Below are 24,239 nucleotides of genomic sequence, written 5' to 3'. Positions count from 1 at the left end.
TAGTAGTAGTAGTAGTAGTAGTAGTAGTAGTAGTAGTAGTAGTAGTAGTAGTAGTAGTAGTAGTAGTAGTAGTAGTAGTAGTAGTAGTAGTAGTAGTAGTAGTAGTAGTAGTAGTAGTAGTAGTAGTAGTAGTAGTAGTAGTAGTAGTAGTAGTAGTAGTAGTAGTAGTAGTAGTAGTAGTAGTAGTAGTAGTAGTAGTAGTAGTAGTAGTAGTAGTAGTAGTAGTAGTAGTAGTAGTAGTAGTAGTAGTAGTAGTAGTAGTAGTAGTAGTAGTAGTAGTAGTAGTAGTAGTAGTAGTAGTAGTAGTAGTAGTAGTAGTAGTAGTAGTAGTAGTAGTAGTAGTAGTAGTAGTAGTAGTAGTAGTAGTAGTAGTAGTAGTAGTAGTAGTAGTAGTAGTAGTAGTAGTAGTAGTAGTAGTAGTAGTAGTAGTAGTAGTAGTAGTAGTAGTAGTAGTAGTAGTAGTAGTAGTAGTAGTAGTAGTAGTAGTAGTAGTAGTAGTAGTAGTAGTAGTAGTAGTAGTAGTAGTAGTAGTAGTAGTAGTAGTAGTAGTAGTAGTAGTAGTAGTAGTAGTAGTAGTAGTAGTAGTAGTAGTAGTAGTAGTAGTAGTAGTAGTAGTAGTAGTAGTAGTAGTAGTAGTAGTAGTAGTAGTAGTAGTAGTAGTAGTAGTAGTAGTAGTAGTAGTAGTAGTAGTAGTAGTAGTAGTAGTAGTAGTAGTAGTAGTAGTAGTAGTAGTAGTAGTAGTAGTAGTAGTAGTAGTAGTAGTAGTAGTAGTAGTAGTAGTAGTAGTAGTAGTAGTAGTAGTAGTAGTAGTAGTAGTAGTAGTAGTAGTAGTAGTAGTAGTAGTAGTAGTAGTAGTAGTAGTAGTAGTAGTAGTAGTAGTAGTAGTAGTAGTAGTAGTAGTAGTAGTAGTAGTAGTAGTAGTAGTAGTAGTAGTAGTAGTAGTAGTAGTAGTAGTAGTAGTAGTAGTAGTAGTATTATTATTATTATTATTATTATTATTATTATTATTATTATTATTATTTCGGTAAGGACGACTGAGGCCATATGTAGCGATAAAAAAATTCGGTGTTCTGCCACCAGAACACTCTTCCTGGCTACGCCTCCGGTGATAACAATTTCTTTCTTTCTTTCTTTTTTTTTTGTTTTCACTGCGAAGTTTTTTCGCGACGATTATTATGCCTCTTTCAGGTTTCTGGGCATTTCCTTTGGACAATTTATGTCGTAAAGCTGGCACATAGCAATTCAGATGTTGGTCACGATTTTGGGATTTTATTTGACCTAGCAAGAGCTTTATGCCAAAAGCATAAAATATACAAATATGCAAATTTGTTCCCAATGTCGTCCTCAGGATAAAATTAACGCTGAATATCTTTCCAGTTCACCTCCGCACTGCACTCGCGGAACCTAGATAATGCACGAGGATTGGCTTGGCTGCAGAAGAAATGCGGCGCAGCGTGCTTCTTAATTAATTTCAAAACCATGGTGTATTGAAAGTAAGGCCATTCAAGCAGTAATTTATAACGCCATATACAACACAACCCATTTCAATGTTGATAATAAAAAATGAATAAGTGTTCTTCAACGTGCTGTGAATGTTATCTGTGATGACTATCATATCGTGGTAGGAATGAATATCTAACAGAGATTGGAACATCGGGTTGGTGCAATTTCAAAGTAATATTGAAATCACCGCCTATTAGATACAATGTATGATTTTTGAGAACTGACACACTCTAAGAGGGAACCATTAAAGGTGAAAAAGAGTTATGCTCCACAGCGGCTGTGCAATTATTAAGGCGCTCGATTCCTGTGCTCAAGGTTGCGGGACAGAATACCGGCCGCGGCGGTCGCTTCTCAATGAAGTCGAAAATGAAGGTTCCTGTGTGCTGTGTGATGTCAGTGCACGTTAAATAACTCCGGGAGGAGTTATTTCGGAGTTTCGGAGCCTTCGGCAATGGCGTCTCTCAGAGCCAGAGTTGGTCTGGGACGTTAAACCCCATGAACCAAACCTAGCCAAACTAAAAACATTTGCTGTCAATTTAGCTAAGCTGACCAAATGCGAATTATGTGGGCTAAGCTTCTAGCGCGTCACGTTTCGTTTCGCTTTCGGTTCGAGCTCAGAGCTCTGAGGCCAGGCTCCAGGCAAAGATGGGCAAAATCGGTACCTTGGACCTCAGTGATAACATGCCGTAAAAGTTTGGGATCGCCTAACGTACCTTGCGAGACCATTACGATAGCGGCGCGTTTGGATCCACTACTCACGGATGGAAGTTAATGAAGACTACATACAATCCGCAGCGCGAGCGAGTGGAATTTAAACATTTACGTTGAGCGTATATATCCTTCCACTAATCCCTTATTTTCCTCCATGAGTGACTGCACGATTCAAACATTTTCTTTGGCCGAAGTGCTTCACTTCGCCCTCCCTATTTTTTGACGACTTTCGGCATTCGCTGTATAAATTGAGCCTAGGTAGGCGATAGCAAGCGCATAATAAAATTTGTGCGATTTTTCTACAACCACCTCGTAGTTCGGAGTAACAAAATGACCCAGGAAGCAATTCGAAATATTTGTAAATCAGCACGACTACACCTCCCCGCGTCTGTTTACACGGTTAACAAGATAAGGTTTGCAGCTAGAAGGTATAAACACATCCTGTTCGTAGTCAAATCACGCTTCTGGAAACATTACTGCACTGAATGTAATTGTCTGTTTGCTAAAAAAATCTTGAAATCGTTGCTCTTATTCCTGCCAGATTTTAAAATGTATGCAGTTCAGACACTAATAACTAAGTGAATTCGCAGTCGTACAAATACTGCTGCGTCAGAAGGTCGCTAGTATACGGAGCCATTGCGAAAGAATAGGGAAAGATTTATGTTTCACCAGGCATTATTAAGGAACCCGCTCATGAAATATGCATATGTGCATCTTCCATATTTTAGGCCGTGCATTCGCATGTGTTCCGTAACGGTATACTCGCTGTCAGATTCACGAAAAAGATCGGGTATAAAAAATGATGTTTGACTGAGATAATTTTGTGCGAACATTATCAGCAGTGCTGCGATATTTAGTGCTGTACACATAAGGAAAATGATCAGAAATTACTGCAGGCACAAGCTGATGACGTGTACTACATGCTGGAGTCAACTGCGAACCTAGTGTAAGTGTGACTAAAGAGCAATGCACGCTTGTTTCTAGTTGTCACCACAAAGGTAAGCGTTGATGTCACTTGGTTTTCTTATTAGCTGCTGTTGCGCGCGGTATCTGAATACTCCACCATAGGCAGTGCCATTGCTTATCAACCGGCGACACTCTCATGTAGGTTCAACATAACTGTTTTTAGATCCAGCAACTCTCCAAATCACTTTCCACGTTCTTCCCCCTTGTCTTTTTGCTTAGTCTTGGCTGGCTTCAGATCGCTTTTACTGTTATTTTTCAATATCTTCTTTTTTCCCCCGCCAGGGTGGCGTAGTGGTTAGGTCGCTAGACTATACTATTCCCAAGGATGTGGGATCGAATTCCGGCCTCGGCGGCGCCGCTTTTCGGTGGAGGCGAAAAGCCAGGCGCCCGAGTGCTGTGCGATGTCAGTGCACGCTAGTGCAGGGGGTCGAATTTTTCAGAGTCCACTACGGCGTCGCTCACAGCCTGAGTCGCTTTAGGACGTTAAACCATACAAACCAAACCAATATCTTGTTTTTGATGAAATCGGTAGATGAGAAGATGAGAGTGAACTTATTTCTCTTTTGTGTGAAAAGTTTTTCCTTTTTATACTAAATATACCTCTCGCCCCAAGCTTTTCTTTTCTTTTTTTTTTTTTTTTGCCGCAGCCAATCCCAAAAGACGCTTCACACCTGTTCGTTCACATACACGTTCTTAATCCACATTTGTAACTTTTCCGAGCAAGGAAACCTTTTTTTTTTTTTCGGTAAAACAGGCCAACAATACAACTGGCGTGTCCTATACACGGAGTGCGATGGAACCCTCAGCACCTTCAAAAGCAACGGCTACGCCGTCTAGCAAATTGAGTTCGCATATGCCGACATACCCGTTGGGTTTTTGCGTTCAAATTTTTAATCTAAAAGTTTATTTTCCCCGCGTACTGCTCAGCAAAACGTAAGACGTTTATAACGACATCGTGTGCACTGTTTTCTTATCGGAGTTCAAAACTTTCGTGTGCTAATGACACTACTGTCCTTCTTTAGCTCTCCGATAACATCATTCGTCCTATACGTGTTTCTTCGCTATCATGAAATTCTTCTCGCACGTGATATCGGTGAGCAAATTACGTTCTAGTGTTTCACGGACAGCTTTAACCTCCCGCCGGAAGTCTTCACAAAGAAAATTTATATTTGCTCGTTTTGAACAGAGTGTGGTATGATAGGTTTATTATTTTTCTTCTCTGCATGTTCGGATGACGCTGCGTGGTAGACGAAGGCCCTGAATAGTTCGTGTTAGGATGAGGGGAATCTGCTTCTTTGAGGCTATCGTTTGCGACAGGCGCGCAATTTTTATACCTCGGCTGTGTTGCTGTACGTATTAGTTCGGCTATAAGGTGGGAACGTCGCCATTGCGCTGAAGTTTTTGAATTGAAATGTTTGTGAGTAGACAAAAGACGGCCTTGTGGCACGTACTGAGTGAAGTGTCCAGTCTTCTACTACGTAAGTACCTGTGTTGGTGTTACGTATTGGGCGATGTACAAGAGCTAGCTATACACAAGTACAGAGAAGAGCTGAATGCTTGCTCTTTAGAGTTTACGTGGCTTGGTTTATTGATAAGGATACTTCAGATAACAAAAAACAAGGTATGTTATTATAAGGCGCGTCTCTCGACGCTGAAATAGCACAGCCTGCACGCAGAAAGTATTTTTATTCTGGGAGTTTTCGTTGAAAGTCGTTAAAGAAGCGTATACTTGAGGCTGTGGCAGAGCGCAAATATTTCTGTCGGTTGTATTCCAAGACGATCTAAAACCGTCTGAATTGACACCTTCTCTCCGAAGCAAAAAGACTATCTAATAAGCACTTCCTATTTATTCAATTTGGACAGCAATACAATATGCTGGCTAGGCTACGCGACCCCCAACAGTCTTCGTATGGCTCCACTCTTTTAAACATTTGGTCACATTAGCTCGGAGACCAGGTGCATGACATGGTCCGAAAATATGAGTGACAGATGGGCTACACTTCGTTTTCTTTTTATATGGCCCTCGTGCGAACGCAATCTTCTCCCCTGTCCCATTCGACGCTCGACTTGCTGAAAACAGGCCGCTGGCCTGAGCAGTTAATGCAGGCGACAAATGCAAGCGGTTAACTATAGAAGAGGACGCCTTGCACCCCGCATGGACGGTTGGCGGCCCGCATATCTCGCCTCTAGCGGACCTTTACGCTACATGCGCATTTGTTTTCAGCCAGGTTTCACTGCAGTACACGAATTTCGCTCGGAAAGCCCGAAGTCTTGTGAAAACAGCGGATGTTTTGAAGAGCGAGAATAGAGACCGTGTTCAGGTATATGGGTTGGATCGTCAAGGGACTGTTTTTTGGACACAGATATACTTGCGACCTTCAGCTACGTGCCTCGCAGAAAATATGTAATAAGTAATGCCTCGCAGGCATTACTTCTAGAATAGCGCTTCCACAAGTTCATAAACGGTGCTCTGAATGAGCCCTGAATTAAGTCGCATGTCTTTGTGTCCCAAATGCATCTGCAAGGTAAAATTACTTCAGGGTTAGTTACCGCACCTCCGTAGAGATGTGGTTTCTTATAATAACATGAAGAAACGCTCTGGAAATATTTATACAAATATAGATTACGAAATGAGCTGAATTTACTTGGGTGATTTCTTTGTTGGATGACTTAGTCGTGTTCGCAAAACGCCTTATAAGCCAAACTGTAAAAGTGGGCTATTGCTTGCATTATGTCTCCATGAAACTGCCGCCGCGGCGTAGTTATCGAACCCGCTACCTAGATGTTATAGAATGCGCACGTCTATCCACTCAACCACGACGGGTAGGTCATTCGCTTTGGTCCTAAAAGCGAATAATATAATTACATTCGCTGCCGCTGCCCCTTTGTTGCAGAAATTTTCGCCCCATTCGTTAATATAAGATGTTTTCTGTTGTCACTTCGTCAGTTCTTTAAAGAATACAATGGTATATAAAGAGTTGCAGGACGAATATGGTCCGCGCACCTAAAGCTTTATAGGGCTGCGAGAAAAGAATGTGAGAAACATACTAGTCACGCCTTTATTAAGTGCATATCATTACTGCTTCAATTTCTCCCATCTGCGGCTTCATTAGAGATGATATTTGTTAGCGTACATGACCTCTTATTCTCGATTAAACACTTATTCCTTAATCCATGCCTATGCGATCTAATGCATCGCATTGCTTACAGTCGTCAGCCAGCACATTATATGCAAAACCATTCGACATAGATATATGACGTCCCGCTTTAACCCAGCCGTACGAGCATGCCTACTGGCGCTAAGAACAGCGTGTATGACTCGCGAGATAGAAGGTTCAAAGTTCAAAGGTCCTAAGTTCGGTGACTATATTCAAGGATGTACCTTGTTGGTACCTCCATTCAAGTTAGGACTTTTCTCGTGACGTCACAGAACCCGCCGACCAATCATGTCTGGCCATGTCCCCTGCCAACTACCACCTGTTGGAACCATGATCGTGGTTTCACGCTCACAATGCTGTCATTGCCAGGTTCTCTTGATAGTCCATGAAAAGTTATTTACTAAAACTAGAAAACGCGCAATGGAAATAGGTGTCCCATCAATCGTCTCTGCAGCGCAAAACCTTTTAAACTAAATTAGCACTGAACATCGGTGATCGTAAACGATGTTCCTCCTCTCCGCCCTCAACTCAGCGCATGTCGCCGCGCAGGAAGAAAAGAAGTCGCGACGGCGTCACACCACGCTCCGTCAACATGCCCGCGTATATCTTGGGAGCGTCCGATCAGCAGGCGCGCCTACCAAGCCCCAATGACGTCATATGGGACGTTTGCGTGCGATGCGCTCAGGGATGTGTCGCTCAAATCGGTTGTGAGAGGTCACCAGGAGCACTTAAAAAAAAAAAAAATTAGCTGGCTACGCCTAGGTTAGGCTTGAAAGTAAAGACATGGCTTCTGCACATAGTTTACTCTATGGTTTCAGGTTTATTTATGCCATAGGGGAATCACTTCACGTATGAGCAGCCCTTTCCTCTAGTCGTTGATCTTTTCTCAGTCGGGTGTAGAAGACTTCTAATGGCATGACGTTGTATCTATGTCGAGCTCCGGGGCACACCGCCGTCACAACGTTGGAACGAACCTTGTCTTAGCAACTCGCTGTTGTCGTTCGCTTCTAACGACTACCGAGTTATCTGTCTTCTTCTTCTTTTCCTTTTTCTTTTACTTCTTCCTTTTCTTCTTCTCCTTCTCTTTCTTTTTCTTTTCCTTCTTTTTCTTCGTTCTCTTTTCCTTCTTCTTTTTCTCCTTCGCTTTTCGGACAAAACGGACAGGCACGGCGAAATGGCGAGACTGTGGCCAGTGTAGCTCTCGCTACAATATTTGCAGATTATAGGCTCCAAATGAAGTTTTCAGTTTGACTCGAATATTCATAATATTCGAATATTCGAATGTTCTGTGGATTTCTTGCATTATCATACTTCAGCAAGTAACATTTCAGGGGCCCTTTAACGCAGCGGACACTTGCCAAAACGTGTCCTACGGGAGATCATGGTAGAAGTGATCTTGCCAAGTGGGCTGAGCACTTAGATATCGAATGACATGTATGTGCAATTTTAATTTGCCTCTGAAAATCGCATAAAACCAACTGAAGTGCTGTCTAGCGACGAAATACTGCCATTGTTTGCATCACTCATTACGTCGCCACATCTGGGGAAAATGTCGCAAATTTCCTGAGGTGCACATTGTCCTTTTTTCTTTCAGAAGTACTCGGCATGTTTGGTTACATACGCTCTTCCTAGTGTGCCTTTTAGTAAAAATCAACACTCCATTCGCATCGCCGATCTCATGCTTTTAGCTTTTGTGGCTAGGTGGCTAGGTAGCGAAGAATTTCTTGGATGAAGGAGCAACTATACAGTCCACTAAAACTTTCGTTCACGAGACATATCTGTGCCCTTGCGTAGCAGCCTTGAGTGCGGAAACTATACTGAACGCTACTCTATACAACTTTGTATCTATACTGAAGATATCTGCTTACTGTCTGGTAGCTGGTAAGATTTCCGGTCGTTTTTGGCGCATCAGTTCTGCCGACTCGTAATCGCTTGCTTATCATGGTTTCCAGCATATAGCACTAATAAAAACGAGTGCGTGCATTGATCGAAAAAATTTCTGTAAAAATTTTGTGCAGCTTTCCTTGCCGTTGTGAGATCAAATACTTTACACAGCAAGTTGTTCATTGCACTAAAAGAAAACAATGTATGCTAAAAATGTAGTGTTCGGTCGTGTAGCTTACTTTTCCAGCGTGTTGCTATTCGGGGAAAGCCCTTGAGGATATCTCAGCAGATAAGGTACGCTCGCCTTTTTGCGAGCGAACGCCTTCGGCAAACACACCAAGTCCTACTGACTGCAAGAAGTGGAGCTGCCTTCCTTCGTTAAGGCCATGGTTCAGGGTGATTTTCGCTCTTCGCAAAATGCACTGTTCTCGTGGAAAAGATGCAAGGATGAGAAAAAGTGCTATATAGTCACCCGCATTGCATCACGCAACTCAGATATGGCGAAGAAAAAGACATGCAGCCGAGGATACGCTAAGAAAGCGGGGAGGGCAAAAGTGTTACAACACAGATCCCGGGTTCCGACATCCAATCTTAGACCCAGCGCAGCAAGTTACTTGCGCTTCGAGGAGGACCTTGAACAAACACACCAACTCACACCAGCAGCGATATAAGGCGCTCATCAGTGTCTAGCAGAAGCTGAGCCCGTATACAGAGAGAAAAAGGGAGCTGCGCAAACAGGCGCCTACGGTTCGTGACCGGTGTCCAGGACGGTCCAGATCCAGACCCTCTCCGTTCAGGTGCCGGAGGCTAGAAGACGGACCCAGAGTCCGGATATGAAACAACGGCACTCCGATCTCAAGCTACTGTGTTGCCTTACAGCGAGTGTAGGCGGCTGTGTAAATATAGGCCCCGAGAAAGGGCAGCGTGAATGGCGAACAGGTGGACGATCCCCGCAGCTTCGTGGTATTGCTGGGGGATATATCCCGCTAGCTCGACATGCTTGAGGCAGCTATACCAAGAGGACAAGAGTAGGACACTTTGCCGGAGGGCGTTCCGCTCTACTATAATAAAGACCAATCTACTCTCAACATCCTGTCGACACTGGTCACGAGTGTGAAGAGCGTGAAAGCGGTGCTGCGACCAGAACCAATGTGCGACAGGGCTGCTCATTAATTTTCAGTTTCTGATTCGATCGATGGTAAAGCGATACGAAAACGTTACAATTTATGTTTTTCTTTGTTCGTTCATTGGCAACGTCTACACGATCCTTAATTTACCTTCCGCAAAGCACGGTGTAGCAACTACAGCTCTGGTATATGCACATAATCCGGAATTCAACACAAAATGACCTGTTAAGAGAGAGAATGAATTAGTAAGTCGACTAAACTAGGTTTAGACTGGGCTGAAACATTCGGTGAGCGCAGCTATGCTTATCCAGTGACTTCTTCTCTTCTCTTCTCTTCCTCTCAACGACAGCTTTATTGCCTTTCCTCCTCCTGCTTGTAATTATTGTTCGATCTCGTTTTTGTTATCCCACTTTCGTCTTTTCATAGTTTTTCTTCTTCTCCTATACTCCTCTCCATTGGCTCATCTTGGCTTGGCACTACCAGCTTAGGCAAGAAGCCAAGCCAAGAATGCAACTACAACGGGCTTAATTAGAGGCTGAATCAATGTCGGCTCTCGTGAACACCTCTTGCGGCGCATCACTATTTGTCGCATCGAATAACGTCTTACCTTTGGCACGCTTAACACACGAAAATATACATTTTCAATGTCGGCACTTTTAAGGCGTAAACTTAGACTAATTTGAAAGAAATCATTTTGTTAGTACTTATTTGAACAAGAAACAATTTTCAGCACTTTGAGAATACATATATTCCTTGCTGTTTTCAATAAACAGCATTTTAAGACCAGCGCCTGCCTTTGTGTCTTACGCACATCGCCTCAAAACAAGATAGCGGGGCGGCATTTAGAACTCTGCCTTGATGTGTATACGATGCGACGGCTTTAATGAATTTCGTTTGCTGGCTGGTTTTGTGGATCCTCGTTCGTGTACTGGCATTTTGCTACTCGCCCGACCCCTATCCAGCTGCGTGAACCATCGGCTCGACATTGGCGAATCGTTGGTTGAAGCGGACATATTGTCAACACAGTGTCAATATTGGGCTTAATTTTTTAATTTGTACCTCTATCGCTCCAACCATGCTCTTTAGCACAGAGTTGTAAGCTACCGCATTATATGAAATATTATTTGTCGTAGATATAAATCCCCGCTTCAACCGAGCCGTACGAACGTGCCTGCGTGGCATAGGGGTACCGTGTCTACCTCGGTATCCGTGGGTCCTGGAAGGCTGGTCTCTTCCTCCCATCTCAAAGGCGAAATCTGACTCGGTAGTTTCGCTTGCCAAAGCAGCCATGTCCTGCGGTCTCAAGATGTCATAAAACAAGACGACCCATCATAGTGCATGATTATGTCGCCTGCCAATGTCAGAGCCCCCGATGTTTTGCTCACAATTACGCCGGATTTTTGGAGAGGGAGGCTTTGAAGGGCCACAGAAAAGGATGGCGGAAGGCCATCGATAAATGTGTTCAATGTGTAGAACGACTGCTTTTGAGCAATCACCAAAATATAACTCCTTGGAACAAAGAGAACGATTTATGGTTAATTTTAGGAACCGCGTCTTTTTTTTTTTTTTTTTTTTTTTTTAATTTGCGGGTAGGTAGGATGGCGCTTAGCGGTGAACATTGGAAATATTCTTAATTCCACTGACGTACGTCACTGGTATCAGGCTGCCATTCGTTGCAGCCACGACGGCCGCAACGTCACGGACACGCTTACAGTAGCTGCGAAAGTCGTCTGCCCGTGCCCTGCGTGAAACCCTTCAGGCTTGCGCGAGCGAAGGCGGTGTCACACTACGGAAAGAGTATTTCAACCTAAGTGCTCGCGGGTATCGTACTGGGGCATCATACTGATGGGCACTGCTTTCGGGCACCGTTTTGAGCATCGCTTTAGTGTGTGCGAATCTGGTGACTGTGAAGAGAAAGAAAAATTATGGCCATCGAGTACAGTTTTGGCTACAGTAAAACTGAAATCAAAGGGAGGGCCCTATGAGTAACTTCGCACTTTGTGCAACCAAGACCGCAATCCTTTCTTATCTCCTTTACCATATTTCTGACAAGATGTTTGCAGCCCTGGTAAAGGCAGGGGAGCACTAGACCAATAAGGATCATACGCATTATAATAGGTTATTTTCCCCCTGCACACCTCTCGTCCCAGCACAATATAATATGCAATTATGCTCCCACTATCGCTCCCGTCAGTTCTGGGAACGAGGGGCACCTAGGAGCAAAATTACCTATTATAGTGGGCATAATCCTGAATGAGCCAAGGAGCCCCTACCTTTCCCAGCGCTAAGCTTTCTCTGTACCTGCTTCCAACAGAAGCGGGAAATTGGCATTCTCGTTTCCTGCCATACAGTACTCGATACCCGCATGCTTTGCAAATGTGTTTGTTTGTTTTAAAGAGAAAAAATGTGATCCGAATTGTTTATTTTGTAGTTATGGATGTTATAGTGAGATTAGGGAACATATGTTTATGCTGATCGCAATAAGCAAGTAATTGTAGGCCTATTGTTTTATTTTTGTTGCCAATATGGCTAAAACGTTTTGCTGTTAATTTTTTCCTGGTCGCGCCTCTACGCTAACGCGTTAGTATGCTTAGGACGGAATACTGTTGAGACACTGTGGCAGTGGAACATACTTGTGTATGTATTCGGTTTCGTATAGTTTCGCATTCTCGCAGCATTAAAATTTCTGTATAGCTTCTTTTATTTATTTGTATATTTATTTGACAATACTTTAAGCCCGATTTCCAGGCTCATACAGGAATGGGTTGAACAGTTTTGTTCTAGCAGGCAGTGCTTGGTGGAGCGTCACAATAACTGCCATAAAATGAATATGGACTATACATAAGGCAATAGTAAGTACACAAGCAGTGCGGGCTCTTTGCCGTTTTTTGTGCGCCACTGGATTTGAATCGCGCTTGTAAAGAAGGCTGCCGTGCCTGTATATATATATATATATATATATATATATATATATATATATATATATATATATATATATATATATATATATATATATATATATATTTCATATGCCTTCTCGCGCATCGTCACCCATCATAATCTTCTTTCTTCTCCCCTTCCCCAGAGCAGAGTAGTAGGCCAGATTTTAATCATTCCGGCCAACCTCTCTACCTTTCTTTAAATAAATCCATCTATCTATCTATAGGTTTTGTATGCAGAGAGATCGGTTCTGCATAGCGCCCGCAGATCCGTTGGCTCTGCGCTGCAAGTTCCCAAGCGTATGCTCTGCGGATTACGCAGGCAGTAGTTCGCTGTTCCCAAAACCTGCCTGAAATTCAATAAACGCCAGGGTTGCTCATTCAATTGTACAGATTTTGTCGTTTAAACAGTAGCAATGACAATGACCCACAAACGGTAACACCAATATTAAAGGCGGAACTTACACATTTCTTATTCGATCGTTTTCTTCATCAACTTGTGGGTTTATTTTTAAATTGTGCCGCAGGGCTGCCAGTACATCACGGTGTATCGGGCGCACAGCCGAAGGATGCGATAGCCACAGAACCTTTCGGGGTCTTCACCTTCGCATTTTATGTGCATCAGAAGGTATTGAGGTTACGTTAATGACTGCAACATTGCAACTAGCGTGGAAAAAGAAAAGCGACAGGAAGCGACAATAAGGCACCGACAGGACAGCACGCTAGGCTCCTGCTGACGTTTATTCAACCCGTAAAAGATTTTTACACTTGACATTTGCGCGTACTTAGGAGACTCCTTTTGCCCCCCCCCCCCCCCCCCCCTCCTCACGCACACGCACACATTCTTTATCAAAGAAGCAAGCTACCAAAAATTGATTACTCTCTATTCTTTTGTCTTTCAGGATTGTCAGAAAAAAAAAAAAACAACGGACGTAATATTCCTCCTTCATATCGAGCATGGAAGCATCCAAGCCTCAGCCCGCCCGCATCACAGGACCTCGGGGCAAACCAGACAGAAAAGGAGACTTTACCGACAAGAGCACGTGACCTAGGTGCTTTCCGTTCGCCGGTCGAATCGAGTATGATGGCAGATAATCGAAATACGTTATTACCCACTGGCAGTATAATTCGACCGCGCTTAATTACGGCTATCGTAATCGCGAAATTTTTCAACCCACAAAAGAGAGCGCAAGAACGCTTTGATGAAAAAAAAAACAAAAAAAAAAAAAACGAATTCAAGTTGTTGTAGGCTATGGGTCACTACCGTGTTTTAGCTTTACCGAAGCAAGTGATTGTTCAACCAGAGCTGAAAAAAAGCGCCTTCATTGGTTTTTTACTCTTAGCTAACCGCGAACAGACCTTATTATGTAATGCTCTGTGGAACTCTGACAACTCGCCGATTTGAAAGTAGGTTAGCTTTCTTAAAGGGCAACTCCGGTGGTTTTTTCATCATTTTGTGTTTTTAATTGAATTACATTCCTCGGTACGTCCTGACTACAACACAAAACACCGTTTTCCAAAATTCCAATTAGAAGTATTTTTAAAAATTAAAAACAGCAAATCGAAACCGAGACTGATTTCACGGCCAGAAACGACGTCCCAGTTGACGAAATGGTGACGTCACACTCAGTATTAGAAAAACACTCGTACGTGCGTTGGATGGTGAAAATAAAGTATGGAAATCCTGACGCACTGCATAAAATGTCTGAGGTAGTTCAATATAAACCTCACAATTTCATAATCACGCGGGAAGTAGACATTAACGCCTGTATACTGTTTGTGACGTCCAAAACTCAGTGTTGCCCGCAGAAATACTCTCAACTTAAGCCATGAAAACGGCATATTTTAAAGCCGTATTGCGCGTGAACGGATTATCGTACGGCACCCAAATTTTGTAGAATGCGTCAGGACGGAGAGAAGAACCTGTGGTAAAAGTTTCACTGCAATATTCGAATGTGAAAAAACCCCCGGAGTTGACCTTTAAAGGGGTAGGGACAACAAATTTTTTATTCTGTATTTTTGTGTTGACAGTAGTGCATAGCGATTATATAAGCATATCGGGCATGATGTTAGAAGCACAAAATCGCCCATTACATCATTTATTTCGTATTATTAGTATGCAGCAGTTTCGGTTTCGCTTCGTAGTTACCAGGTTTTTACCTCACGTCAAAAAACAGAAGACATAACATTGACCACGTAGACCAAAAACTCGAGACGTCAACGAGTAGGGATGCTGTCTGCTCTGTTTGCAGTGTGACTCCGTTATATATGCTGTCATGGCGGAGTCACACTGCGGGAACAGTTGGTGAACTGCATCCGTAAACAGGTTTCCGTCGTTTTGGTGGTCCTGTTACGTCGCACCAGCGCGAATTATTCGGAAATATATGCCGTTGTCGCCTGCGAAGAGCTGTCGCCAACTTGTTCTCCGACAACTTGTTGCTCGTATAGCAGTGCCGATATCCTCCGCTCGCTTCGCAACAATTTCGCCCAAATTCCTACGCTATGCGAGCGGCTGGGAAAAATTAAAAAGCGGGAGAGGCTTTGACTATGAAGGAGTGCGCGTAAATGCTCGCCAGTATACAGTTTAAATCGCACTCATCGATGCACCGGTTTCGCGCGCCGTTTTGAGCGCTGCTTTCATGTGTGCGAACCTTTTGATTGTTGAGGGAAAATTCCCCTCATTTTAGCGAATGAAAATGGTCATCGAGTATAGTTTTGGCAACAGTGAGCTGAAATCGACAATTGACTACACCGCACAAGGCGCGTACAATCACCACTAGCGCAGGTTTCAATGACCCGATGCGCCGAGCAGTGCTGCCTACAAGCGGCCCGGAGCAGTCATCGATACTTCTGGAAAGCAAATTAGGCCGATTAAGGACAGTCGCCATACACACTTTTTATCGAGCTTATTTTATTATGAGACATGCTTCCTATAGTAAAGCGGTGACGGAAGACGAATATTTATTACAGCGTTGAGTGGCTGATCCGTTCCTAATTGCCATCCGGCGGAACCGGCTAGTGACGAGGGCAGGCAGAAAGCAGCGTAGTTCGTCGCCTGGAGCGCCTGCGGGAGGCGCCGTATCCGAAGGCTCCGCCCTTGTGCAGGCATGCTACTGTTGCAACTTGCACGATTATATCAACGGTCCCGGTAATATTTGTCTTTTTCTGGTATAGAGCGAAGGAGTGCTACACTGCCTTACTGCTGCGCCAGCGGCCACTCCGCGACGGTCGACCGACAACAACGCCGTCCGCCGATCATTGCCACGCTGTCGGGCGGCAGTCTTCGCAAATTTTAATGAAGGAATATTGCCATCAAGCATAATTTTGGCTACAGTGAGCCGTCGTGCTGTCCGTGCATTAGAACTATATAAGAACACCGGAGAGCCGAAACGAGCCAACCAGCGGCACCGTCTCTTACGTCAGAAATCTGCAATGACGCCACAAATACTTGATTATGGTATAGTTCTCGAATTATGGTGTGAGTCCGGATTGCGAGAGCGAGCATTTCCACAAACTTTAAAAAAGAATTAAAATATTTTCTACGCCTCCCTTGAATCTAATCTTGACTGTGATGGTCTTCAAACACAAAGGAAGCGCTTGACAAGCTTTGGACAACCTTATAATATGGCGTCTATAAGGCGGAAGCCTTTCTTGGCTTATGTCAAACGTGAGAAATCTATAACCCAACCAACAGTAGCCACAAATCAATTAAACCAGCATTGGCTAAATTCGCTAAAGTATCTAAACGTCGGACAATGAATATCCAAAAGCCAATGCAGAAATATAGTGCCTAGAATATACTGGCTAATGTGACGAGCGCCCGCGCTTCCCTATGGGCGAGGATGGCGCTATTTGCAATGAAAGCCAATTGTTAGCGGCAGAGGGCGCTGCTTGTCGGGAGGAAAAAAATGGAGGAGCCTTAGGAGGGTGCCACCTGAGCAGACGACGCAGTTTTCTCTCTTCAGAATACGGCAATCTGTTGGTGTTGTGCGTGCGTGTTAAACCTGCTTCTGCGCGTCTTTTGCCTTGAAGGTGCAGTAGTTTATTTACGGTGTAGGTGTTTGCTCATGCGAGTCGTTCCGCCCTTCTACCTGCTCGGCGACGATTTCATCGTTTTTTTTTTTTTCTCGTTTTGTGCGCGCGTTCTGTGTTCGCCTGTATCCCTTCTTTTTTTTACTGTGTCGCCAGTGGTGAAGCGCGGTTCCCGATTGTTGTTTCCCCAGTGCCTCTCACTAGACTGCAGAGAAAAATGCCAAAGAGAAAGCGCTGGTGCACAGAGAAGACTTGCTTTTTTGGCAAACGGGGCTACCGCTAGAACAAGGAGAGTACGTATTACTGCGCTATCTGATGCTACGTAAGTACGCATTCTGTACAATGGGAACGAAGCATCGATAGAAATGACGGAAGGTAAACGGCAACTGCTTTTGTTGGCGAAAAACATTTTTAGAGCATGCAGTTATATTCACAAGGATGGAAACCTGGGCGAGTCGGTAACGGTGCTCCATGGCAGTGTGTAGCACAAAGAGTGTACACAGTCAGGCGCTACAGACAGCACCTGTGTTGTGTACCTTTTCTGTGTCCCTCGATTGTCCTTTTGCGCTACACATATGTCATATGGATGCAGTTATATATTAGGCGCATGTTTCACCGTAAGCGCGGCATTACCAACGAGCTTCATCGCGATTAACCGGCCGCGTCTCGTGCATATTGTGTATCTGAGAAAAAAAAAAAAAAAAACTTCGTCAGCTTCTTTATTCAAAAGATGGTGACTTCGGCAAAACCTTGTGCAATCGCAGGCCGCGATGTACCTTAATTAGCCGCTGTAAGTAAAGGTTCCTCGTTTGTGTTCTGCTGTTTTTTTTTTTTATTTATTTTTTGCACCGGCGGCATGTGGAGACTATATACACTCGGGTGCAACCAACAGAAGACTTCGTCAAGCTAATCAATCGCCTGATACGAGTAATGACCTCCAGGATAACCAAGCGTGCACTTAAACCGGGTAGCCCAGACATGCGTTTCTTGGAAGACTTTTTAGGATATCTGGACAAGTGGGAAGAACATGCCAGCATTGCCTTCCACTCGCATTGTCACTTTTGATTAAACACGCTGCCTTCGTTCTATTAAACCGAATCTGTGTTTCGTGACTTGTATTCTTTGAGTTTGAATTCCTCCAAACGCGAAAGCTCTCATGTGCGTTTGCCGGGTTAGCGTGTGGCTCACGTACCGATCGAGCTTTCAAGTTCGAGCAGTCTGCACAAAGCAATTCGATATTAACATTAGCATGTTAAAACGTTATATCAATCCTAAGCTCCTGAAAGAGCTCTAAAACAAAGTATTAAACGTGAGCCAAAGCAACGCGCAGCTCCCTTTCCAACTCTCAGCAGCGCGGCGCAATGTGCGCGAGAAACCGGCTCGCACCCTCTGCGGCGCGCTACATCGAGGCACCCTAACCCTCTCGCACCACAGCGCCGCTATGCGGCCGCCGCCGGCAGGCATCAACTCTGGGGCCACCGCGCCGCCCGCGCTCAGCACACTAGTCAGTATATTCTAGGCACTATAGCAGAAAGGTCGCAAATCAACCCCGAAGTCCGGAATCCAATCCAGTAACCACATAACAAGCCAGTTGGCTAGTTGGTCTAAACATTGCCTAATCGCGCAATAGCCATAAGTGAATCCAGACAGGTCGTATGTCAGTGCAGAAGTTCAAATACAATCCAGTAGCCACATAATAAGCCCATGATGGTTTGGTTCGGTTTATGGGGTTTAACGTCCCAATGCGACTCGGGCTATGAGCGACGCCGTAGTACAGGGCTCCGGAAATTTCGACCACCAGGAGTTTTTCGCCATGATGAATACAATGCTTGTACTAAAGATATAGTAAACATTTCAATAAAGATAACAAAACATATTAAAAGAAATGGTAAAAAATAAATAAAAAGGAAAGAATATAGAAATAAAAAAAGGCTTTCACCTTTCTGCACCCAAGCAGTCTCAAGCACCTCCCAGAATTTTTAATTGCTTCAAGAGATTAGCTATACGCAGCTGTTAAACTTCTTAATCGCCTCCACCTGGTTCGAGAACGCCGTTAGGACCGCGCTCTCTCACTCAGCAAAAGTATCGAACAAATTTACGCCATCGGCGGTCCGGTCCCATCCGAAATACGCCGTCCTCCTTACAGAACGCTCAAAAACAAATGACTCGATTTCGCTAAATATCCTCACATCACACTAGAGGAAGCGGGAGTAGAACCAGCAGGTCCGCAAGAATAGTAGATACCAAGCTCGCCTTAAACACGCCTGCTTAAATTGCGGGGCACACGGTGCACGAATCTGGGGCGGAGAGGCGAAGGCAAGCTTATTTCACCGCAATAAAGGATGAAGAAATTTGCGTGCCATCACGCAAACGACCTTTGTTCTTCTGCTCCCTGCTTCATTGTTTGTGGTGTTATTTGCTCGAGTTCTGTTCCTCTTTCAGCGCGAGAACCGACCGGGGCGCCTCGCATGGCGTAGGGAATCCATTTAGATCCTCGCTCAACTAAATTGGCTCGCGAGCGATCACTACTCGCTGGGTGCGACGCAGGAAACAAACGAGACCTCCAAATTACTCCAACCCCGATTGCTTGTTCCAGCTGCGATTTATTTGCTCCTCTCGCGAGATTTCGCTGCACAGCTTACGACTTTCGAAGGGTAAGGGGAGAGAAAAAAAATTGGACAGTAAAACAGGCGCTCGCTTATCGGGACGTCCGTCAGGCTGCTGCTAGCTGAATCGACGAAACGCCGGAGCCCGGTGTGCGGCGCGCGTAAATGCTGAAAACAGACGGCGAATCAATGACATCAAATGTGCTGCACATTAAACCGAACGCTCGCGCTTACTGCTGTACGAGCATTAATTGACTGGCGCTATTATGTAAATTTGCGCGAACATATTAGGTGCCGCATTTTTATCACTTGCTTAAGCGCAAATTTTGTCGGCCAGGAGTGCCTTCACTGCAGATGAAGATGAGGTGAGGCTATTATCAACGATATCAATGCGTGACAGTCCTTAACACGTCTTTACCCCGCCGGGGTGGCGCAGTGGTTGCGACGCTCGACTACTGTTCCCAAGGACGCGGGATCGAATCCCGGCCTCGGCGGCAACTTTTCGATGGAGGCGAAAAGCAAGGCGCCCATGTGCTGTGCGTTGTAGTGCACGCCCAGGTGGTCAAAATTTCCGGAGTCCTCCACTACGGCGTCTCTCATAGCCCGAGTTACTTTGGGACGTTAAACCCCACAAACTAAACCAAACTAAACTATTAACACGTTTTTGTCTTCGTCCAGCTCAATTAGAAGACGCTTGTGACGGGATCCACACATTTGTGTCACGAGATGGTGAGATCCTGATGCGAGTAGATGTGTTGAAGCACGGTGCCGTCACGTTTAAAACATCGGCAATAATTAAAAGGTGGAGTCGAGTGGAAGCCCAGCCCGGCAAAGAGAAAGCCAAAGACGCTTCATGGAGCGGGAGGCGTTCCGGCGTTCCGGTACGGATAAGTGATACGATAGAAGAGGGAAAGAAAAACGAGCTAATCCGAACTACGTAGCGTTCTGCTGGCGTTTACCGATAAAATAATGTGCTGCTTAGTACCCGCAGAAAAGAACAAAGAACAGAAAAGAAGTGCTCGGCAGCCTTTTAGCCGCCACGTGAGATTTGTTGATATTACCGACCACTGTTTTTTTTTCCTTTATTGCCGAGATTACAAACACCTAATTAAAGAATCCACATAAACAAAACAAAATGACAAAAACACAACTCTTATTTCGCCGAGGTATACATATTTGGATGTAATTTGGACATAAATAAATAAACGAATTGCCGGTAAGGTGCACTCCTTGCGACCGACCTCTGTGAGCTGGCGCTGCGAGAGTGCGTGGTGACAAGCAAGACAGGTCAAGCGTGTCCACGTGCCACGACACCTGGCAGCGGAAAACGGAAGCCCCTGCGCTGGCTTCGGCTGCACAGACCGCGTGCCCCCATTTTGAGCTCGTTCGAGGGTGGCAAGGTCACAGCGGAAACAACTATGCGCTCTCCTAAAGCACGCGCCACGTTATCCTTAGCCGTTTGTTCAGCTTGCAAGTACTGCAGATGCTAGACGGACACGGCTTTCTGAGCGGAACACTAGGTTTTGCTGAACTAAGTAGGTAGCTCAACTGACAGGCGGTGCTGGCCTGCGGGATAGTGTAGAGCTTCTGAAGGAGGACGGCAACAATTACACTAATAACCAGTGTTAACCCGCCCAACACGAATAGCGTGGTGTATGTGATCGAAAAACAGAGTCGGAATAGAGGTAACCATACAACACAACTGCGAAAAAATAAAGGCAAAAATAACGGATGTGATGAATGGTATACTAATAGGGAATACCACAGCAGGGTACACGATTTATCAAGCTTTATCCGAGGGTCTTACGAGTTGAGTGGGAGGTACGTACATAAAAAAAAAAGAAAATTAAGGAAGGCATAAATAATAACCAGACATCGAGAAAGAAAAAAATATTTTTGGAGGGACCCCAAATGATAAGGAGAATGCGCCGCCTGCAGTACAGGTAGTTATCACCAAATGAAAACCGCATACGTGTGAAGAATAAAACGAAACATTCTCAGCACACAGCACATCTTTTGGTGGTGTAGAAAAACCGGGAGTTATAAAAAAAACTTAAAATTTTCAATTACTGCATTCAGCTGGAGATTAGCCTGTCATGATTCCTAGCTGTTACAGCACTTACTGTCGTTTGTAACTTTTATCAATTACAGTGTATACTCTTCGTGGCTATTGTATTGACCAGTGACTCATGCACGTATGACTGGCTAAATATAACCAGACATCGAGAAAGAAAAAAATATTTTTGGAGGGACCCCAAATGATAAGGAGAATGCGCCGCCTGCAGTACAGGTAGTTATCACCAAATGAAAACCGCATACGTGTGAAGAACAAAACGAAACATTCTCAGCACACAGCACATCTTTTGGTGGTGTAGAAAAACCGGGAGTTATAAAAAAAACTTAAAATTTTCAATTACTGCATTCAGCTGGAGATTAGCCTGTCATGATTTCTAGCTGTTACAGCACTTACTGTCGTTTGTAACTTTTATCAATTACAGTGTATACTCTTCGTGGCTGTTGTATTGACCAGTGACTCATGTACGTATGACTGGCTAAATATGTCCATAGATTGTGCTCTCTACAAAATCAATTATTGCAATGGCTGCAGATTCGCCTATCATGATTTCATTAGCTGTTACAGCATTTACTGTGGCTTGTCATTTTCATCAATCACAGTGTATACTATCGTCGTGACTGCTGCATTCACCAGTGACGTATGGCTCAACGTTTATAGAATAAACGGTACGGCTGGCCAAAGATGGCACACCCTAGAAGCCAGCAGAGTAGGCGTATTAATGGCGAATCGGAATATACCAACAAAAATGTGGACGTGGGGAGTTCCTCCTGAATGAGCCCCATTGTGTTCGGCCGAGCGGACTACTCCCCAAGGGAGGCATCACTCGAAGTGCTTGCATACCTCTGCTGCGACAGTGGCCCCGGCCCACGCACCGCTCCGCTCAAGCGCGTCCTCGCGATCACGTGCGCCCCGGGCCGGGGAGAAGGGCCTCGCGCCCCGGCACTCTCTGCCCTGGGTCTGGGGACTTTCCCCAGAGCAACGCGTGATCCACGATGGGATCGTTCGTAGCTCCGAAATCAAGCATAGGCGAAACTTCCCCGGTTCAAATGTCGCGCGCAGACGGCTTTTTATCCGGCACCACAATACGTGACAGCCGTATTCAGTTGTCTCGCCAACTTTTGTTAAAACTGTTCGTAGCCAAAAAAACCACTTCTAATTATTTTTAATAAATATAAACTCACACCCTCTTCCACATAGAATGTTTATTTTATAAGAGCGCTTCATTTGTAATAAAGGTAAAGAAAAGCTATAATTGTAATTAAATAGCAATCGCCAGAGCGCCACGGCAGCTTTACCGCAACGCACTTGCAGTGTTGAGAAGCCTGCGCCGCAGTTTCGCACATGGAGTCTCCGCCGCTAGCAGCGTCGCGATGTTGCGGTGTCAGCTACGTGATGTCATGGTTACTTCAAACGCTACACGACATGATTACGGACATGATTAGCTAGGGTTCTAAACAGAAGACCTAATACATGGGCAACTGGGCAGAGATCGACCGCAGCGCAGGCCGCGCTTCTCAGACTGAAAGCGGTTGGGATCTGCGCCGCCGTTTCGCATTTGAAGCAGACGACGCCACGTGTCGTCTGCTAGTTTTTCTTTTTTTCGCTGCGGTTTAAACCGCTCCGCGTTCAGTTCGTCAAATTAACAACACCGCACGTATGTGAATAGAGGTGCGTCGAATGTAATTGTTTGACACTATTTCGTGTATCACTTCCCTGTAAATACTTTATGTCGTGTCGTACACCCACAGAGCTGACATAGCTACACCGAATGCCACCTGCTGCATTGATGTTTTATTTCGCGATATTCTCAACGAAGGCAGACAATGTTGTAGTAGTGGATTTTTTTAGGTGCCCTAATACTAATTTTAAGGCGAAAGCCTGTAATGCATCATTGTTGTCGATAGAAGGTTGTCAGCAGAGGTGTCACGCTTTCGAGAGCGAGAGTTAAAAAGAAATTAATAAACCTTGTCTCCACCGGGAATCGGACATCCATCCCTTGGATCCTCAGCCCAGCACTTTACCAACTGGGCCACGCCCCGGATATTTTTTCTTTATTGCCTGGCTTTTGCACACGGCATAACACGAAAGGAAACTCCGATTGAAACATGAGAAAAGACACACAAGGCAATGTACATGAATGAATGTCATGATCAGCCAGCGTTAAACTGGCCTCGTCGCATTAAACCTCCCATAGCGACAATAAATTCAGCAGGTCTTGCATCCTTGTCACAGTGATAGCCTGCCATTCTGGAGCGCCATATATAGATGAGGTCCATAAGCATAATTACGTCAAATGGAACCCCATCCTCATTCTCTATGCTCAAATATCGAATGCCGTGTGAGTCTAGTGGAAAAGCCTTCTTTATGGTCCGTTGTAATACATCCTAAAAATATACCCAACCCAACTATGTAAAAAAAAAAAACTATTGTTTCCGGCTGCTTACAGATTAAACAATGTGCTCCCCACCGTAAAAAAAAAAAAAAAAAAAAAGAAAAGAAAAAAAAAGCCCCTTCCTTCAAAAAAAGTCTTTACTGGTAATAGTTCAGTATGTAATTTAAAAAAGAAAAAAAGTCTTAGCTCCTGGTGACACTTGCATTTTCTTAACTCTCTTCAATAATCTGTGCCAGGGCCTCCACTGTATATATGGCCCTGTACAAAGGTTCTGGGAAGACAGTGACCACTGACCACACAGATCGCGGTAAAACTTTTTGCCCCGGATCGTGAAATAGTCTCCATAATTCCCCTTGTCTATCTACCATGAGGATGAAATTTATCAACCCTTACCTATCTCCGCGAAATTAGCGACCACAAAGTCTTGCATGCCACTTTCACCTTTGTCCCAGAGTCGCGCCAAAATTATCATAAGACGATTCGCTTGTACGACAGAGGTAATTACGAAGCCATCAATAACCAACCTCAGACATTTTTTTCCTATCTTTGAAACAGGCTTCCGGGACCGATCCGTTGAAGAAAACTGGCTGACTTTCAGAACTAAAATTACAGAACTAGCCACCGAATTTATTCCCACCATAACGTTTCGTGCTAACCAAAATAAGCCATGGTTTACTAAATCTTTAAAAACGCTTGAAAATAGGAAAAAGTGCCTATTCCGTGCAGCTAACCGCAACCCTAACGTATGCGTGTGGAACAAGTATTATGCAGCCGAGGATGCATATTTGAAATCTATCCGCAGCGCTAAACGCACATTTTTTTTGGAACAGACCTGCCGAGAATA

At 44.5% G+C, this 24,239-nt stretch overlaps 1 non-coding gene across 1 annotated transcript; it reads right to left on the bottom strand.

Moving 5' to 3' along the window:
• Nucleotides 1–21,762: 21,762 nt before the first annotated feature.
• LOC146186783 (RNase MRP) lies at nt 21,763–22,038 on the bottom strand. The gene has a single exon (XR_014708359.1).
• Between the last annotated feature and the right edge of the window lie 2,201 nt (nt 22,039–24,239).

The sequence above is a fragment of the Amblyomma maculatum genome, chromosome 6 (genome assembly GCF_055883805.1).
Source record: "Amblyomma maculatum isolate TAMU_Amacu chromosome 6, ASM5588380v1, whole genome shotgun sequence".
Lineage (NCBI taxonomy): Eukaryota > Metazoa > Arthropoda > Arachnida > Ixodida > Ixodidae > Amblyomma > Amblyomma maculatum.
This window is presented reverse-complemented; position numbering and strand designations above follow the sequence as displayed.